This window comes from Callospermophilus lateralis, chromosome X (genome assembly GCF_048772815.1).
Source record: "Callospermophilus lateralis isolate mCalLat2 chromosome X, mCalLat2.hap1, whole genome shotgun sequence".
In the NCBI taxonomy this organism is placed as follows: domain Eukaryota; kingdom Metazoa; phylum Chordata; class Mammalia; order Rodentia; family Sciuridae; genus Callospermophilus; species Callospermophilus lateralis.
In genome coordinates, this window is record NC_135325.1 from 58,381,749 (window position 1) to 58,400,457 (window position 18,709).

General features: G+C 34.9%; 1 pseudogene; it reads left to right on the forward strand.

The window, feature by feature from the left end:
* Nucleotides 1-5,299: 5,299 nt before the first annotated feature.
* LOC143638552 (cytochrome c oxidase assembly factor 7 pseudogene) lies at nucleotides 5,300-5,947 on the forward strand (annotated as a pseudogene).
* Nucleotides 5,948-18,709: the final 12,762 nt, after the last annotated feature.

Here is an 18,709-nt window from a genome sequence, read left to right on the forward strand (position 1 = left end):
GCAAGTTTGAGGCCAGTCTGGGCAGTGCATCAATTGTATATCTCAAAATCAAAAATAAAAATGGGTGGGTGAGGGCTGGGGATGTGGCTCAAGTGGTAACGCGATCGCCTGGCATGCACGGGGTGCTGGGTTCGATCCTCAGCACCACATAAAAATAAAATAAAGATGCTATGTCCACTGAAAACTAAAAAATAAATATTGAAAAATTCTCTCTCTCTCTCTCTCTCTCTCTCTCTCTCTCTTTCTCTCTCTCTCTCCCCCCCTCCTCTCTCTTTAAAAAAAAATGGGTGGGTGATGCAACTCAGTGGTAAGGATTCCCTGGGTTCAATCTCCAGTACTGCAAAGAAAGAAAAGGAAAAAAAAAAGAAGAATAAGGAAACCTCTGAACTATACCAAAAGCGAAAACAAAAAGAAAATTTATAGTAAAAAACCTTACATTTATAAAAAGGAAGATTTTAAATAACTTAGTAATGCACATCAAGAAAATAGAAAAGAAAAATAGAACATCAACTTAGAAAAAAAACATCATGACACTAAAGTAAATAAAATACCAAAAACAAAAAATAAAAGAAAGAGTTAGCTTTTTTAAAAGATGAAACAAATAGCAAACAAACAAACAAATAAAAAAACATTGGAAAACATTTAGCTATACTAACCAGGGAAAAAGAGAGAAACACAATGAGCAAAATTAAACATGCAAAAGAAGCCATAAAAATTAATATTCTACAAATGCAAAGTGAAACCAAGGACTTTAAAAAAACTTGTTTTAATTAGTTATATATCACAGTAGAATATATTTTGACACATAATACATACATAAATGGAGTATAACTTATCATTCTCCTGGTTCTACATGATGTAGAACCACACTGGTGGTGCAGTAATATATGCACATATATGACTAATTCTAATAATGTCTAATTTATTCTACTTTACTTCCTACCCCCATACCCTTTTCTGTCCTTTCATTCCCCTCTCTGCCTAATCCAAAGTACCTCTATTTATCCTTAGCCCCACCGCTTATTGTGAATTAGCATCTGCATATCAGCAAAAATATTAGGCCATTTTTTTGTGTGTGTCTGTGATTGCCTTATTTTGCTTAGCATGATATTCTCCAGCTCCATCCATTTGCCTGCAAATACTACAAATGCCATAATTACATTCTACCTTTTTTTAAAATTTTCTGAGTACTGGGGATTGAACTCAGGGGCACTTGGCCACTGAGCCACATCCCCAGCCCTATTTTGTATCTTTTTTTTTAGAGACAAGTTCTCACAGAGTTGCTTAGCACCTAACTTTTGCTGGAGATGGCTTTGATCTTGTGATCCTCCTGTCTTAGCCTCTTAAGCTGCTGTACAATTGATGTACAATGCTGCTCCTGGCTATTTCATTCTTCTTTAATGTTGAGTAATATTCCATTGGGTATATGTATATACAACATTTTCTTTATCTATTCATCTGTTGAAAGGCATCTAGGTTGGTTCATAGTTTAGCTACTGTGAGTTGAGCGGCTATAAACATTGATGTGGCTGTGTCACTGTAATATACCGAGATTAAGTCTTTTGGGTATAAAGTGAGAGTGGGATAGCTGGATCAAATTGTGGTTCCATTCCAAGTTTTCTGAGAAATCACTATACTGCTTTCCAGACTGATTGCACCAATTTTCAGTCCCACCAGCAATGTATGAGTGTACCTTTCCCCCCACATCCTTGCCAATATTTATTGTTGCTTGTATTATTGATAATTGCCATTCTGACTAGAGTGAGATGAAATCTTAAGAGTAGTTTTGATTTGCATTTCTCTAACTGCTAAAGATGTTGATTTTTTTTCATATATTTGTTGATCGATTGTATTTATTTTTTTTGTGATGTGTCTGTTCAGTTTCTTAGCCTATTTGTTGACTGGGTTATATGTATTTTTAGTGTTAAGTTTTTTGAGTTTTTTTATATATCATGAGATTAATGCTCTGAGGTGCATGTGGTAAAAATCTTCTCCCATTCTGTGGGCTCTTGCTTCATATTATTGATTGCTTCCTTGGCTGAGAAGAAGCTTTTGACTGTGAACTCATCCAATTTGTTGATTCTTGATTTTACTTCTTGTGCTTTAGGAGTCTTAAGGAAGTCAGTATGTAAGCTTCTGTAGTAAAGATTTGGGCCTACTTTTTCTTCTATTAGTGGCAGGATCTCTGTTCTAGTGCCTAAGTCTTTGATCCACTTTGAACTGAGTTTGTGTAGGGTGAAGATAGGGATTTAATTTCATTTTGCTACATATGGGTTTCCAGTTTTCCCAGCACCATTTTTTGAAAAGCTATCTTTTCTCCAAGGAATGAATTTGGCACCTTTGTCTAATATGTCATAACTGTATTTATGTGGGTTTGTCTCTGTGTCTTCTATTCTGTAACATTAGTTTACATGTGTAGAGATATCAGGAACATAACTGAACCTTGCAAAAACTATATATGCTAAATGCAAGACTAATATCATTCTAAATGGAAAAAAATTAAAAGCATTCCCTCTAAAAACTGGAACAAGACAGGAGTGTCCTCTTTCACCACTCCTATTCAATATAGTCCTTGAAATCCTAGCCAGAGCAATTACAAGAAAGAAATTAAAGGGATATGAATAGGAAAGGAAGAAATCAAAGTATCACTATTTGCTGATGACTTAAATGATCACTTTTTGGACTCCCCTAGAGGTACTAAGGCAAAGAAGTTGCTTCCTTAGTTGCTATGGTTTTCTCACCATCCAGTGGTTGGTAGTCAGCTAAAAGGCCCATGATTGAGGGTGTTATATATACTAGCTGTTTCTGTTTTGTGTGAGGGCATAGGGTACAGAACTCATGGCTTCCCTTCATTGTTGTGAAATGTCAAGTGTCAGCTACCCTTCTTAGGCAATACAAAATGAAACCTAAAAATTTAAAGTGTTTCTGCAAGTTAACCCTTGAACCTAGGAGAACCAAATTTGGAGAGCAAGATGGGACTGGTGAAAATATCAATCCCTCCCAGCACAAAGGAAATCCATTGAAAAAATTGGGGCAGAAATTCCAGTAAATTTGTACTTTCCTGCATGCCACTAAAACACTCCCAAAAGAAGGTGTTCCTGCCTGTGTTGAGAAATGCTTCTGCTGAGAGCTACTTCAACTAGGAACAAAACAGAGAGTGCACACTGAGAACTAGTTAAGTGTGTGAAGTTTCAAATTCAAAGCTGCACAAAGAAAGAATGAAAGAGTGAAGAGACAGCTCATAGAAGGGGGCAATTCTTTCCAGCTCCTATTCCAACAGTGGATTACTATTCAGAATATATAATGAATTAAAAAAAGAACAGTAAAAACAATTAAACAATGACAACAAAAAACAAATAATTGAATCAATCAATAAAAAATAAACTGTAAACACTTTTTTCAATGAAGAAGTACAAATAGGTAATAATTATATTTTAAAAATTTAATCATATTTAGCCATCAAGCAAATGCAAATAAAAACTACATTGAAATTAAAACTTACTCCAGTCATAATGGCATTCCTCAAGAATACAAATAATGATAAATGTTGGTGAAGATATAGGGTAAAAGGAACACTTATACCCTGCTAATGGGAATGTAAATAACTGCAGCCACCATACAAATAAGTATGCTCAAAAAACCTAAAAACAGAACTAACATATATCCTAACAATACCACTATTAAGTATATATATGGAAGATTTCAAGGCAGCATACTGTTAGAGATACCTGCATACCCATATTTGTCATGGCACTATGTACAATAGCTAATCTATTGGAATCAGCCAAATGCCCCTCGTCAGAAGGATGGTTAAAGCAAATGTAATATGTAAATATATATATACACACACACACACACACACACACACACACACACACAATGAAGTCATTTTCAACTATAGAGAAGAGTGAAATCATGTTATTTTCTGGATCATGGAAAGGACTTAAAATTATCATGTTAAATAAAATAAGTGAGACTCAGAAAGATGGGTACCACATATTTCCTCTCATATGTGGAATATAGAAAAATATGAAAACAGAAGGAAACCCATTAGAGATGAGGAAGGTGATTTGGGAGAATGGTAAGGGAAACATAAGGAGAGTTTAATGGGGGTAATGGCGATTATAAGTCATCAAATATTATATATACGTCTATAATTATTCCTGAATGAACATCATTATTCTGTATTATTTTATGCAATAATAAAATAACCATTCTCCCTGATTAATTTTGTTTCACATTAGAGATTCAATGATAATTCAGATCATAAGTTTGAAGGATGCCACAGGTGGAATACATAGTATAATCTATTAGAAAGTGCACTACAATGCAAAAGGACTGTGATTTTTATAATTTGTAGAAATCCAGATGATGTGTGTGTATAAATAAGTGTTAAGAGTGTTTGATGGGCTGGGGTTGTGGCTCAGTGGTATAGTGCTCACCTAGCATGTGTGAGGCACTAGGTTCAATCCTCAGCACCATGTAAAATAAAATAAAGATATTGTGTGTCCACCTAGAACTAAAGAATAAATATATGTTTTAAAAAATAGTGTGTGATAATTATGGGAAGAACATAAAGTTGCCTCTGTTTGAATTTAATGTTTCAGCTTGAGGAGTTAGAAATGACCCTATCATTAGGTCAATTGATTGAAACATGGACAAATGTGTGAACCACTCTAAGCAAACTTGAAAAGGAGGATAGAATTAATTTACTACAGAAGAGTGACCCGGAGATTTAGGGAGACTGAATTTTTATAGTGGATTTGTCATTTATAACTCACTGTCTTGGTATGTAAGAGTCCACAGGACACATCATTTACTAATGCTGTGAAAACTAAATTTGTGAGGAAATCCCTAGCACTCTGAATCACTGAAAATTGGCTCTTCTTTGTAGATGGAAACTTACAGAGGAAACTCCTGCCAATGATGTGGGAATCCTAAATGTAACATGCGTAATTAAATCCTGGAATAGTAGGAACCAGGGGGAGGCACTGAATCTCCAAAAGCAAGGTACTTGGGATATTATCTTGTGGTAACTGTAATTTACAGTAGAATCAAAGCAGAAATCAGAATAGTTTGACAAATATCTATAACTTATAAGGAAGCAAAATTTCTTGCTAGAAAATAACAATTCAATTAAAAATGTACTAAATACCTGAAGATCACCTATCAAATGACTAATAACAAGAAGTCATATAAAAATGCTCAACAACATTAATAATAATGGAATTGCAAAGCACAGTGAGATAGCATATCAAACTATTTAGAATAGCTATTATCAAAAAGATTTAGAGGATCCATGGCAGGACTGGACAAGGGGCAGGTAAAGTCATTTTGGGAAAATATTGAGGTGGAGTGCAACTACAAATGCTACTGTGAGAAGGACACAGGAGGTTGCTATTGGCTGGTAGACTATTTGGAAGAGATACAGAAAAATTTTGATGAGACTTCCAAGGTGCTGAAGTTTAGCTCTGAAGACAATAAGCACAGTGATAATGGCTACAAACTGGAGGCTTATTATATGCTTTGAAAACGTGGACTAACTCAGGACCTGAAAGCTGCCTTGAAATGATTTTGGATGGCATGTGAGAAACATGGAAAGTAATCTGTGAAATCATGTTGCTGTCCTAGCACATTATGGACAGATTAATGAGGATGACCAGCTTTATTTGGAAAAGGTCAGGGTTCTGTGATGGCAGTTATGTCTCCAATTGCTTCAACCTTAGTATCATGTTCCTGCATGGTGTCCATGACTTTTCAAGGACATAAGCCTGACATGTAAATACTCAATAAAAGTCTATGATCTTGTCTATGTCTGGGCCTGTGTCAATGCCAGTTGCATGTATAAAATGGGGGAAGGTGTTGATAAGGATAAGGCCAAGGCAGAGGTGCTAAAAATCAGGCTGAACAGCTGCACAAAGAGCAACAGAAAGTGTCTATATCTTAAAATTGGGGTAATGTGGCCCACCCTTACTCCCAGGCAACTAACAGCTTAAGGCTGGCTCTTTCTATTTCTGAGACTTGATGAAGCCTTTGAGGTCAACTTGTTGGAGCAGAAAAACATAGAACTTAATATCAATAGCTCTGTGTATATAAATCCACTGTTCCAGAGTGTCACCTACTTAGATGTGGCCTGCAGTGAGTGTGTTCAAATTTTTGGAGATCTGCAAAAAATAGGAGTAAACCAGAAATCCATAAAAATCTGGCTGGGGGATTGGGGATGGAATACCAGGAAATTAAAAATTAGCAACACAGGACCTAAAGGAATCAGCTTTCTTCTTCTTCATCTCTTTCTTCTCCTTCTTCTCCTCCCCCTCCTTCTCCTCCTCCTCCTCTTTCTTCTTCTTCATTATTTTAGTTAGAGGAGGCTTGAAAATCTAAGAGTGTCTTGATTTACATAATAGAGACTAAGAACAGATAAATGGGCACAACTGCCATCCTCTGACTTATGTAATAATTGGTGTGAGCTTCCTTTTTTTGCGTTTAGATTCAGACATTTCAAGAAATTAAGAGATCAGGAAAACAATGACACATGAAGGATAAAAGATGTTATGCCTATGTTGCTAAAGATGAAGCCTGCTTTCCCATAGAAGAGACATCCCAGTTAAAAACTAGTGTCTCCAGGGTACTCACCTAGTGTAGCTCATGCTAACGGCATTCACAGAGCAATTTCAAATAGGAATTTGTAAGCAAAGTCTTTGTGACAAATTTTGCCCACTTATACTGGGTCTTTTTAACTTCTCCTGTGAGTAATCTATTTTCATTGATTTACACATTATTTTTTTAGTGTTCTTTCTAGTTTCCAGATAGGGTTAAGTAAGTTTTTCATGGGATTGTGCCCTTTAACAATATTTGCTTTTTCTATTCTCTCTCTAACTTGTTAACAAGAGGCAAGCTTGTGATTTTCCTACTGATTTTATGATTATTATATCTGTCACAACCTAGAATTTTTGGCTTCCAGTTTTGTAGCTGTCCTAGAAGGAAGACCTGCCTTATATAGGTTTATAAGTGCAACCACCAAACTCTTAAAGCTGATAGAAGAGGAGGACTTTCCCAAAGATAGAGAGGAGTGTTTGAAGGCATCAAGTTCATTTTTAAAAATGTAAAGTAACATTTTCCTATGTTTGAACTCTGTAAGTCAACAAGCATGTGAAAAATGCCAAACATTAGTAAACATACAATTGAAAATTAAAACCAGAATAAAATCTTAAAACCCATTCATAAAAAGTAACTTGATTAAAACATGAGTCAAAGACCTTAACAGACACCTCACCAAAGAAAATATAGACATGGAAAATAAGCATATGAAAAGATCCTCCATATAAAATATCATCAGAAAAATGCAAATTGAAACAACAATGAAATCACTTTACAATTATTAAGATGATGAAAATCTCAAACACTGAAAACAGAAAAACATTGAAAACCATGATCAAATTGACTTCATCACAGGGATGTAAAATTATTTTAAGATACACATATCAAAAAATGCAATTTATCGCATAAATAGAAATAACACCAAAAATCATATGAACATCTCAATAGATGCAGAAAAATCTTTAGACAAAATGCAGCAAACAGGTATGCTAAAAGCCCTGGAGAAACAAAGAACAGAAGAAACCTACCTCAGCATCATATAGACCACGTATGAAAAACCTAAAGCTAACACTATAATGAATAGGGAAAAATTCAAAGCATTTTCTCAAAAATCAGGAACAGGCCAGGATTTCCCACTATCACTAATCCTAAGCCATATAGTCCATGAAAGTCTAGCCAGATAAATCAGGCAAGAGAAGGACTTTTTATGGATACAAGAAGAAAAAGAAGTCAAATAATCTCTACTGATGACAAAATGTTCTAGGAGAACCAAAAACACTCCACCAGAAGAATTCCAGAACTCATAAAATCTGGCAATTACCAGAATACAAGATCAACATACAGAAGTCAAAAGTTTCCCTATACTCCAATAAGGAGTCTGTTGTGAAAGAAATCCGGAGGCGGGGGGAGACAATTCCATTCACAATAACCTAAAAAAATGAAAGAAAAAAGAAGAAACTTGGGAGTAAATCAAACCAAAGAGATGAAAGAACTCTACAAATGAAAACTATTAAATTACGAAGAAAGAAATTGAAGAAGGTTTAGAGGATGGAAAGACACCCCAAGTTTTTGGATTGATAAAAATAATATTGTCAAAATAGCCATATGACAGAAAGCAATACACAGATTCAATGCAGTCCCCATCAATATACCAATGACAATCTTCACAGAACTAGAGGAAAAACAGTGCTAAAATTCGTATGGAAAAGTAAAAGGCCCAGTATAGCCAAAGGAATACTGAGCAAGAAGAGGAATGCTGGAGGCATCCAAATATCTGAACTCCAATTATCCACAGACCTACAGTAACACAAACAGCATCGAACTGCCATAAAAACAGACATGAAGACCAATGGAACAGAGTAGTAGACACAGAGACAAAGACTCATGCTTGCAGTTATCTGATATTTGACAAAGGTGCCAAAAACACATTTTGGGAAAAAGATAGACGTTTTCACAAATTGTGCTCAGAGAACTAGATATCCATGTGTGGAAAAATACAGTTACTTCCTTATCTTCCACCCTGCACAAAACTCAAATGAAAGTGGATCAAAGATCCAGGAATTAGACCAGAAAATCTGCAACTGTGAAAACATAAAACAGGGTCAGCACTCCAACACATTGGATCATGCAAGACTTCCTTAAATAGACTACTGAAGAAATAAAACCAAGAATAACTAAGTGGAATGGCACCAGGTTAGAAAAGCTTCTTCATAACAAATTACAAACATTCTGCATAACAGAATCAAGCTAAAACAGCATAAGTATTATTGTATGGAAGTGGGTGAAAAGATAGCCTGTCGAATGGGAGAGATTATTTGACAACTAGTCCTCCAAAAAGGGGTTCATATCCAGAATATATACAGAACTTAAAAAATTCAACACCAACGCCCCCAGAAAAACAAGTCAATAAATTGGGCAAGAGATCAACAGAAATTTCTCAAAAGAAAAAAGAAGACACAAGTGATCAACAAATACAGGAAAAATGTTTAATGGAATAAATGTTGCACGAGTTCACATTCAGTCCATGCATGTCCTTGTCACTGAAGTGAGTTTCTTATATACAGGACATACTTGGTTCTTGTTTTCCTTTTTAATCTGCTTGTTCTATCCATTCTATATCTTTAATTAGAGAAATCAATCCATATATATTCATGGTAATAAGTGATTTGTAAGTAATTTTTACTACCTATTCTTTCTGGTTTTCTATGTGCTTTATAAATCATTTCTTCAGTTCTGTTTCTCATTGATTTTCTGTAAGTAGTAAGCTTTAGATATTTGATTTCTAGTCTACATATTATCGATTTTGATTTGTGGTTGTGGTTGCAATTAGGCTTACAAAAATATGTCCACTTCACAACAACTTTTTCTAGGAAGAGAGCAACTTGTTTTGATACCACCCAACAAGAAACAAATGGAATAAAACTCAACAAATTACCTCCAGTTACTGTTACATATTTATAATACTAATGTTACAATTTTCATATATTTATGTTGTACATTGCTTCACAATTTGTTTCCAGTTTAAATCTGTTTTATTAGTTCTCCCTTTAAGGAGAATGGGACACACACACACACACACACACACACACACACATACACACACACCCTGATGACGTTGGAGTGTTTTGAGATTTTCAGTGTATGTATATTGACTGTTGTGTTTTACATTTACTACTGTTTTCTTCTTACATGTTAGGATTCTTTTTGTTCATACTGAGCAACTACCTTTTGCATTTCTTGCAGGATATGTCCTGTGATGATGAGTTCCCTCAGCTTTTGTTTGTCTGTGAAAATTTTTCTCTCTCTCCACCTCTGACAGACAACTTTGAGGACTCAGTATTCTCGATGTTGCAATCTTTCTCTTTACTACACTGAATGTATTATCCCACTGTGTCCTAACATACTACTTTTCTGCATAGAGGTCAAGGGCAACACATATTGGGTGTCCTTTATAGGTGTTTTGACTGTTTTCTCTTGCTGATTTCAAATCCTTGTCCCTTTATTTTGAGAGTTTGACTAGAACATTTTGAAGGAAATTTTATATGGATTGGACCTGGTTGGTGATTTTTGACCTTATTGGACCTGGACTTTTATGTCCTCCAGAACAGAAAAGTATTCTGGTATTATTTCCTTGAACAAGACTCCTAACTTTTGGTTATTTTCAAGCCCTTCTTTAAACCCAAAGACTATCAGATTTATTCTACTGATGCTGCTGCTTGTATACCCTATGTTATCATCATTTCTCTTCCCTCTTTTTTTTTCTCTGCCTGTTTGTATCCTATTAGAACCAATTTTCCAACTCACTGATTGTTTCTTCTGCTTGTACAAATGTGCTGTTCATTCTCTCCAAAACAATTTTAATACATTCAGATAGTTTGTAGATCCCAGATTCTGTCTGTATTTTATTATTTTAATGAATTTGTTATATTTGATAGATTTCTGACCATTTCTGTGTTTCTTTGCAAGTTTGCTGATTTTCCTCAAAGTAACTACATTTAATTCCTGACCCAAAAGGTCTACCCACTCCCTTGATGAAGACAAGTCACTGGTGCTTTGCAAAATCCATTTTGGGAGATCATAGTTTCCTGTTTGGCCTTATTCATCTCACATCTATGTTTTTACATTAAATAAATTGATTTTTATTCCAGACATTGCCATCTAGCTTAGTTTTTATTTGTTCTTTATTGAATCCAATTCAATAAGAGTTTTCTTTAATATGTATTAATTTTGGATATCAACAGGGTTCCATGTGATTTTACAACACATGTATACAATGTGATAATTAGCATTTCCCTTTGCTTACCTTTGTGCTATGTTTGGAGCCTTCAAACTCCTCTCATCTAGACCTTTATAAAATATATATTGAGTAAGTATGAACCATGGCCATCCTCCTGTGCCATCGAACAACAGAACATATTCCTTATATCTCACTGTATTTTGGCACACTCTGTCCAACATTCTTTATGTTCTTAATCCCAATCCTTCCCAAATACAGGGAGTAGTTGCTGTTCTACATTTAGGTTGGTTTACTTTAGTTTCAGCTTCCACATATGAGATAAAATATGTGGTATTTGTTTTTCTTTGTCTATATACTTTCACTTGATACAATGTCCAATATATCCATTCATTTTGCAGCAAATGACAGGATCTCATACTTCTTCATGGATGAAAAATATTCTGTTGTTTATATACATTTCTTTATCCATTCTTCTGCTGAAGTGCAATGAGGTTGATTGCATACCTAAGGGATGTGGATAATGCCACAGTAAACAAAGAAATGGTGGTATCACACTATCATGCTGATTTTTATCTCCTTTGAGTATCAAGCATTGAGAGAGCTCAATGAAATGTTCAATCTATTTTTAGTTCAAAGAGAAGCCTACATACTCTTCTCCATAGTGGCTGATTAACTCATATTCCCACTAACTGTGTATAAGAGTTCCTTTTTCTCCACAACTTTATTCACATATTAAATTTTGTCTTTTTGATAATCTCCCCCTTAATGGAATGAGGTGACATCATATGTTGGTTTTGATTTGCATCTCCTTGATGACCAGCAATGCTCAGCATTTTTCCATATACTTGTTGACCCTTGGCATTTCTTCTTCTGAGGAGCACCTATGCAGATCATTCACAAATTTTAATTTGATTTCTTGTATAGTTAAGTATTTCTTGTTTTGATTTGTTGTGTAGTTAAGTAGTTCTTGTTTAGTTAAGTACTTCATTAGTTTATATATTATATTTGTTTTTATATATATATTTTAACAAATATATATTAACATTTTGATGTGGCAAATATTTTCTTCCTTAATGAACATAGGCTCTTTATCAGGTGTGCTCATGGCTGTGCAGAAATTAACTATCTAAAGTTATTTATCTATATTTACTATTTATTTAGTTATTTATCCTCTGAGTTTCACAAATCAATTATTGCTTATGCTGATAAGGATACATTTTAAAATCTATTCTTTTAATCACATAAGTTTTCTTGTAATTTGAAAGTTTCAGCTCTTTCATTTAAGTATTTGATCCATGCTGATCAATTTTTCTACAGAGTGTGAAATAAGCATGACATTTCAATCCATTATACATAGATAATGGATTTTCTAAAGACATTTTTTGAGAAGGTTACCTCCTCTCCAATGCAGATATTTTGGGACCTTTGTCAAGAATATATTGGCTATGTGGGTGTTTCATTCTGGGATCTCTATTGTGTCCACGATGTTCTCTGTCCGTTTATATACCAGTGCCATGTGATTTGCATTACCAAAGCTGATGTGCATCTTGAAATCATGATGCACATTATGATTTGTGATGTTTCCAGCTCCGTATTTTTTTTTCCATTCAAGATTGCTTTGGGGCTGGGGATGTGGCTCAAGCAGTAGCGCGCTCGCCTGGCATGCGTGCACCCGGGTTTGATCCTCAGCACCACATACAAACAAAGATGTTGTGTCCCCCGAGAACTAAATAAATAAATAAATATTAAAAAAAAGATTGCTTTGGATCTTCACAGTCTTTGTGATTCCACATGAATTTTGGATTTTTATACTTGTGGGAAGAATATCATTGGCAATCTAATGGGGACTTTAGTGAAGCTATAAAATACCATGAGTATTATGAACTTTTTAACAATATTCATTATTTCAACCCATGAGCATGGGAGGTCTTTTAATGCTTTATGTCTTCTTAAATTTATTTCATTAGCATTTTATAGTATCCTTTGTAGATGTCTTTCACTTCCATGGTATAATTTATTCCCAGGTATGTATGTATGCATGTTTGTGTGTATGTGTGTGTGTGTGTGTGTGTGTGTGTGTGTGTGTGTGTGTGTTTATTGTTATCTGGGATTGTTTTCCTGATTTCTTTCTTAGAAAGTTTGTTACTGGTGCACATGAATGCTACAGATTTCTGCATGTTGATTTTTGCCCCCTGAGAGTTTGCTACATTCATTTGTCAGTTCTAATATACTATTGGTAAAGTCTTTGATTTTTTTATATACATATAGACTCATGTCATCGGGAGACATGGCCATAGTTTTACCTTTCTTCCTATTTGTATGATCTATATTTTCTTCTCTTGCCTAACTGTTCTGGCCAAAACCTCCGGTAGTTTATTGAATGACTCATATAGGAAAAAATATCTTTTTCCCATTCAGTAGGAGGTTGCTCAGTGAGTTTGTGCATATGGTCTTGATCATGTTCAAGTGTGATCAACATTTCTTTAACCAATTTGGTAGATTTTTATCATGAAGTAATGTTGAATGTTTTTGAAAGCTTTTTATATACCTATTGAGATAAACATACCAGTTTGAGCCTTCATTCTTTTGATGTGATGCATTACATTTATTTATGTGTGTATGATGATCCATCTTTGCATCCCAGGAATAATTTCAGTTTCAGCATGGAGAATGGCATTTTTTCATGTGCTGTTAGATTGAATTTGCTTTTATTTCACTTATCACAACTGTGTTCTTCAGATGTATGGTTTTCAGTCCATGGTTTTCTTGTTTGATGTGTTCTCATTATGTTTTGATATCAAGCCTTATAGAATGAGTTTGGAAGCATGGGTTCTCTTACAAATCCTTGGAACAGTTTGAGACTATCAGCTTTTGTTCTTCCTTAAATGTTGGGTGAAATTTGGCAGTGAAGCCACCTAATCCTCAGATTTTTCTTTTTGGTGAATGTATTAGGGCTGATTCAAACTTATTATGCTTCATTGACCTATTCAGGTGTTTATATTCCCATAATTTCAGCTTTGATTGGTTACGTATAATTTGTCCATTTCTTTGACTTTTTCCAATGCATTAGCATAGATTTCATCATAATTGTCCCTAACGATCCTTTCTGTGGGCTGTAACGTCTCCATTAGTGTGGGCTGTAATGTCTCCTTTTTTCATCTCATATTTTCTGTGGGTGCCCAATCGTTCTCGCCCCCCTGTATTTTTTTAAAAAAATTAATTAATTTTCATAATATTTAAAAGTTTTTTTCTAATTAGTTATATATGATAGTAGAATGTATTTTCACATGCCATACATGTATGGAGTATAACTTCTCATTCTTCTGGTTGTACATGATGTAGAATTACATTGGTTGTGTAGCCATATATGCATATGAGATAGTAATGCTCAATTCATTCTACTATCTTTCCTATTCCCACTCTAGCTCCCTCCCCTTCATTCCTCTTTGTCTAATCCGAAGTACTTCTGTTCTTCTCTACCCACCTTATTGTAAGTTAGCATCCACATACCAGATAAAACATTCAGCCCCTGTTTTTTGGGGATTGGCTTACTTATATAACTCACGTAGTATGATATTCTCCAGTTCCATTCTTTAACCAGCGATTTCAACAATTTCCTTCTTCTTTATGGCTGAGTAATATTCCATTGTATGTATATGTATGTGTGTGTTTGTGTGTGTGTGTGTGAGACATTTTCTTTGTCCTTTCATTTGTTGAAGGGCACCTAATTTGGTTCAAAGTTTAGTTATTGTGATTTTAGCTGCTATAATTGTTGATGTGGCTGATTTTATGTCCTTTGGGTATATGCCGAGGAATGCAATAACTTGGTTGAATAGTGGTTCCATTCCAAGTTTACTAGAGTCTCTCTATACTGCTTTATAGGATGGTTGCACCAATTTACAATCCCACCAGCAAGGTATGGGTGTACCTTTTCCCCCAAATGCTTGACAATATTCATTGTTGCTTGTATTCTTGTTAATTGCCATTCCGACTGGAGTGAAATGAAATCTCAGTGTAGTTTTATTTTGCATTTCTTTAAGTGCTAGAGATATTGAAATTTTTTTTTTCATATATTTGTTGATTGATTGTATTTCTTCTTCTGTCAAGTTTCTGTTCAATTCCCTAGTCCAGTAATTGATTGGGTTATTTATTTATTTGTTTGTTTGTTTTTTTTTTGGTGCTAAGTTTTTTGAGTTCTTTATATCTCCAGGAGATCAATGCTCTATCTGAGGTGCAGGTGGCAAAGATTTTCTCCCATTCTATAGGCTCTCTCTTCACCTTTGCGATTGTTTACTTTTCTGTGAAGAAGCTTTTTAGTTTGACTCCATCTGATTTAATGTTTTTCTTTTTTAATTTTACTTCTGTGCTTTAGGAATCTTGGTAAGGAAGTCAGTTCCTAAGCTGACATGATGTAGATTTGGGCCTACTTTTTCTTCTATTAAGCACAGTGTCTCTATTCTAATCCCTAAGTCCTTGATCCACTTTAAGTTGAGTGTTTTTCAGAGTGAGAGATAGAGGTTTAATTTCATTTTCCTACATAAGAATTATCAGTTTTCCCAGCATTATTTCTTGAAGAAGCAATCTTTCTCCAATGTATTTTTGCACCTTTGTATAATATGTGATAACTCTATTTGTGTGGGTTTGTCTCTGTGTCTTCTATTCTGCACCATTGCTCTATGTGTCTGCTTTAGTGCTAATGTCATGCTGTGTTTATTACTGCAGCTCTGTACTATAACGTCTGGTACTGTGTTGCCTCCTGTTTCACGTTTCTTGCTAAGGATAGTTTTGGCTATTCTGGCTCCCTTACTTTTCCAAATGATTTTCATGAATGCTTGTTCTATTTCTATAAAGAATGTCTTTGGACTTTCAATAGAAATCCCATTAAATCTGTATAGCATTTTTCACCTGTTATTCTTGATAAAGTTTTATTAATACTTTTAAAACTTTTCAAGAAAACATCTCTGCATGTCATAGATCATTTGTATTCTACTTTCAGTCTTCACTTATTTCTCCTTTGATGTTATCTCTCGTCTTCTGCTCAGAGTAGATTGCTTTGTTCTTTCTTTCCTAGATCCTTGGTATGCAATGTTAGGTGTTTTGTTCTGCATTTTGAAATCTTTTTTTTTGATGTAGGTAGTTATTGTTATTAAATACCCTCATGGTCACAATTTTGCTTTATCCCATAACTTTTAGTATGTCACATTTCATTTTCATTTTCATTTGTGTGGCAAAAAATTTTATATTTCCCTAATGATTGCTTCTATCACACATTATTCAAGCAGGATATCATTTTCAGGCTCCATATTTTAGCATAAATTCAAACTGTATTTTGTCTTAATTTTTATTTCTAGTTTTATTCTATTGTGATCAGAAAGGTTGCCTTTTGGCTTTTGTAAGTCTTGTATTTGTTTCATGTGCTGAGGAAAAGAACACATACGGTTCAGTTTTTTGGTTTAATATCCTTTAATTCTGTTGGGGCCCATTGTTCTGTAGGGTAAGTTCAATCTGAAATTTCGGTATTGATATTTTGTCCAGATGATCTGTCCACTGGTGAAAGTAGGGTGTTGAAATCACCCATTACTACCCTACTGGACCCTGCCTCTCCCAAGGGATCTAGTAGTGTTACTGGGTGCTCCAACATTAGGGGCAGGTGCACTTACACTCATTTTCTTCCTGTAGCAGTGATCTCTTGATTATTATATGGTGGTCATCCTTGACTCTTCTAACAGTTTCTCAGTTTCTCTCTCTCTCTCTCTCTCTCTCTCTCTGTCTCTCTCTCTGTCTCTCTCTCTGTCTCTCTCTCTCTCAAAGTTACTTTGTTGTAAAAATATCTGTTTTGTGTTGCTTAATTTGAATTGATTTTTTCTTGAATGATTTTTCCATTATTTTGCTTTAGTCTCTGTTTATAGTTTCTTGAGTAGTGTGTTTTTATAGACAGCATACCATGGGTAGTAGTTGTTGTTTTTGTTGTTGTTTTCTATTTCACAAGACTATGTATTTACTTGGGAGAATTAAGTGCATTAACAAGAATGTTTATTATTGAAAGGTCAGCATATATTCCTGTCATCTTGTTAATTTTCTCTCTCTCTCTCTCTCTCTCTCTCTCTCTCTCTCTCTCTCAATATGCTTTTTTTCTCCCTCTCCTATTCTCATTCATATCCATGGGTTTTATTGTTTACTGTTCCAAATATATTTGGTTACTTTTGTTTTTCCTTTGTGTACTTGCTCTTTTGAATGGACATTATACTTTCACGATGACAGTGATCTTTCTTTCACTTCTGGATGTAGAGATCCCTTAAACAGCTTTTGTAAGGCTAACATGGTTTTGTTTAAGACTTTCAGCTTTTGCTTGTCTTAGATGGTCTTAATTATTTTTCCCCAAAAGAGAGGCTCTCTGACTATAGAATACTTGGTTGGCATTCATTTTCTCTCCCAACATGGATGTCATTTCATTTCCTCCTGACCTGTAAGTTTTCTTCTATGAAGCATGTGGTTTGTCTAGTGGGGCTACACTGAACACTTATCCAGTTTCTTCAATTCTTTCCTTATCTCCTACATGCAATAGTTTGTCTAAAATATTCCACTGTGACAAACTTTATGGGTCATATCTATTTGTATTTCAGCGGACCTCCCATGTATGGATGTATATATCTGTCCCAAGAGGTTATGGATGACTCCAACTATGATTCCTTTGAATAGGATTTCTATATTCTTCACCTTCATTTATGCAATAAATGTGAGTATTCCTTTTTTATGTTTTCCAAAAGGCCTTGAAATCTATAAGTCTGTCCATTACATCCAGAAGTCTGCCATTTTACCCCTATATTTTTGTTCTGACAGGGATCCTGCAAATACTGATAGGGATATTGTTCTTTCCTGTGCTTGATCAAATGTAGACTTTCTTGGAATCCACAATGTTTTGGAGGGTTTCATTTGTATTTATCTTGATGTGTTGAGTTCTTCACTTCCTTTATTTTTCTTTGGCTCTTTTTCAAGATCTTCATCCTCTTCCAAAATTCTTGCTCATATCATTTATTTTCAGATATTTTCTTCTTATTGTCATTGAGTTCTCCATCTGTGCTCTCTTGATTCCTGTTAGTTCTCTTATCATCAGTTTTCTGTACTTTAATCAGGCATTTGTTCAATATTATTTCCTTTGATGTCTAATGGTACAGATATTTTGTTCTGTTGGTGTCATGTTACTTTGTTTTATATTTTTCATATCTCTTGGGACAGTACATCAAGATTTGCTAATCTGGTATATGATTGTCTTAAGACCTTTATAAGCTGATGCTTGTGGTAAATGTCTTTCTCTTGAAGATGTGACCTGGTGTGTCACTACATTGAATTTGGCTCCAGTTGGCTGTCATGCAATAGTGTTCTTACAGGTTATTTGGCTTTAATGGAGTAGTTTGATTTTGGTGTGTCAGGTGTTGGGTTGAGAGAGCCCTTTGTCTCCAGGGGCCATGGGAGGACACTGATCATACAGGATGGAGTAGCACATTGAGAAATATGGGTGGTTCATCCAATGTGTGACTACTGCCACAGTAAAGTTGATGATGGAAGAAGCAGGGAGTACAGTGGGTTGTTTCTTCAGCTGTGGTATAAAGCCCTCAAAATATTGGGAAAAAAATTGAAACCGGCAAACTGTTCAACCTAAATTGTTTGGAAACTACCCACAAAGCTGCACTCAGAATGCATGGGAAAATCAGCATGTGACTCCCTTCCAAAGAACTAGTAGAAAAGTTCTAGTCTTATAGCCTGACTCATTACCATAAGTGTGTGTTTATGTTTGTGCATGTATGTATGTATGTATGTGTATGTGAATGTTTATGTTTTAAGAGATTGGATGGTTAAGGTTGGTCCACGACAGTT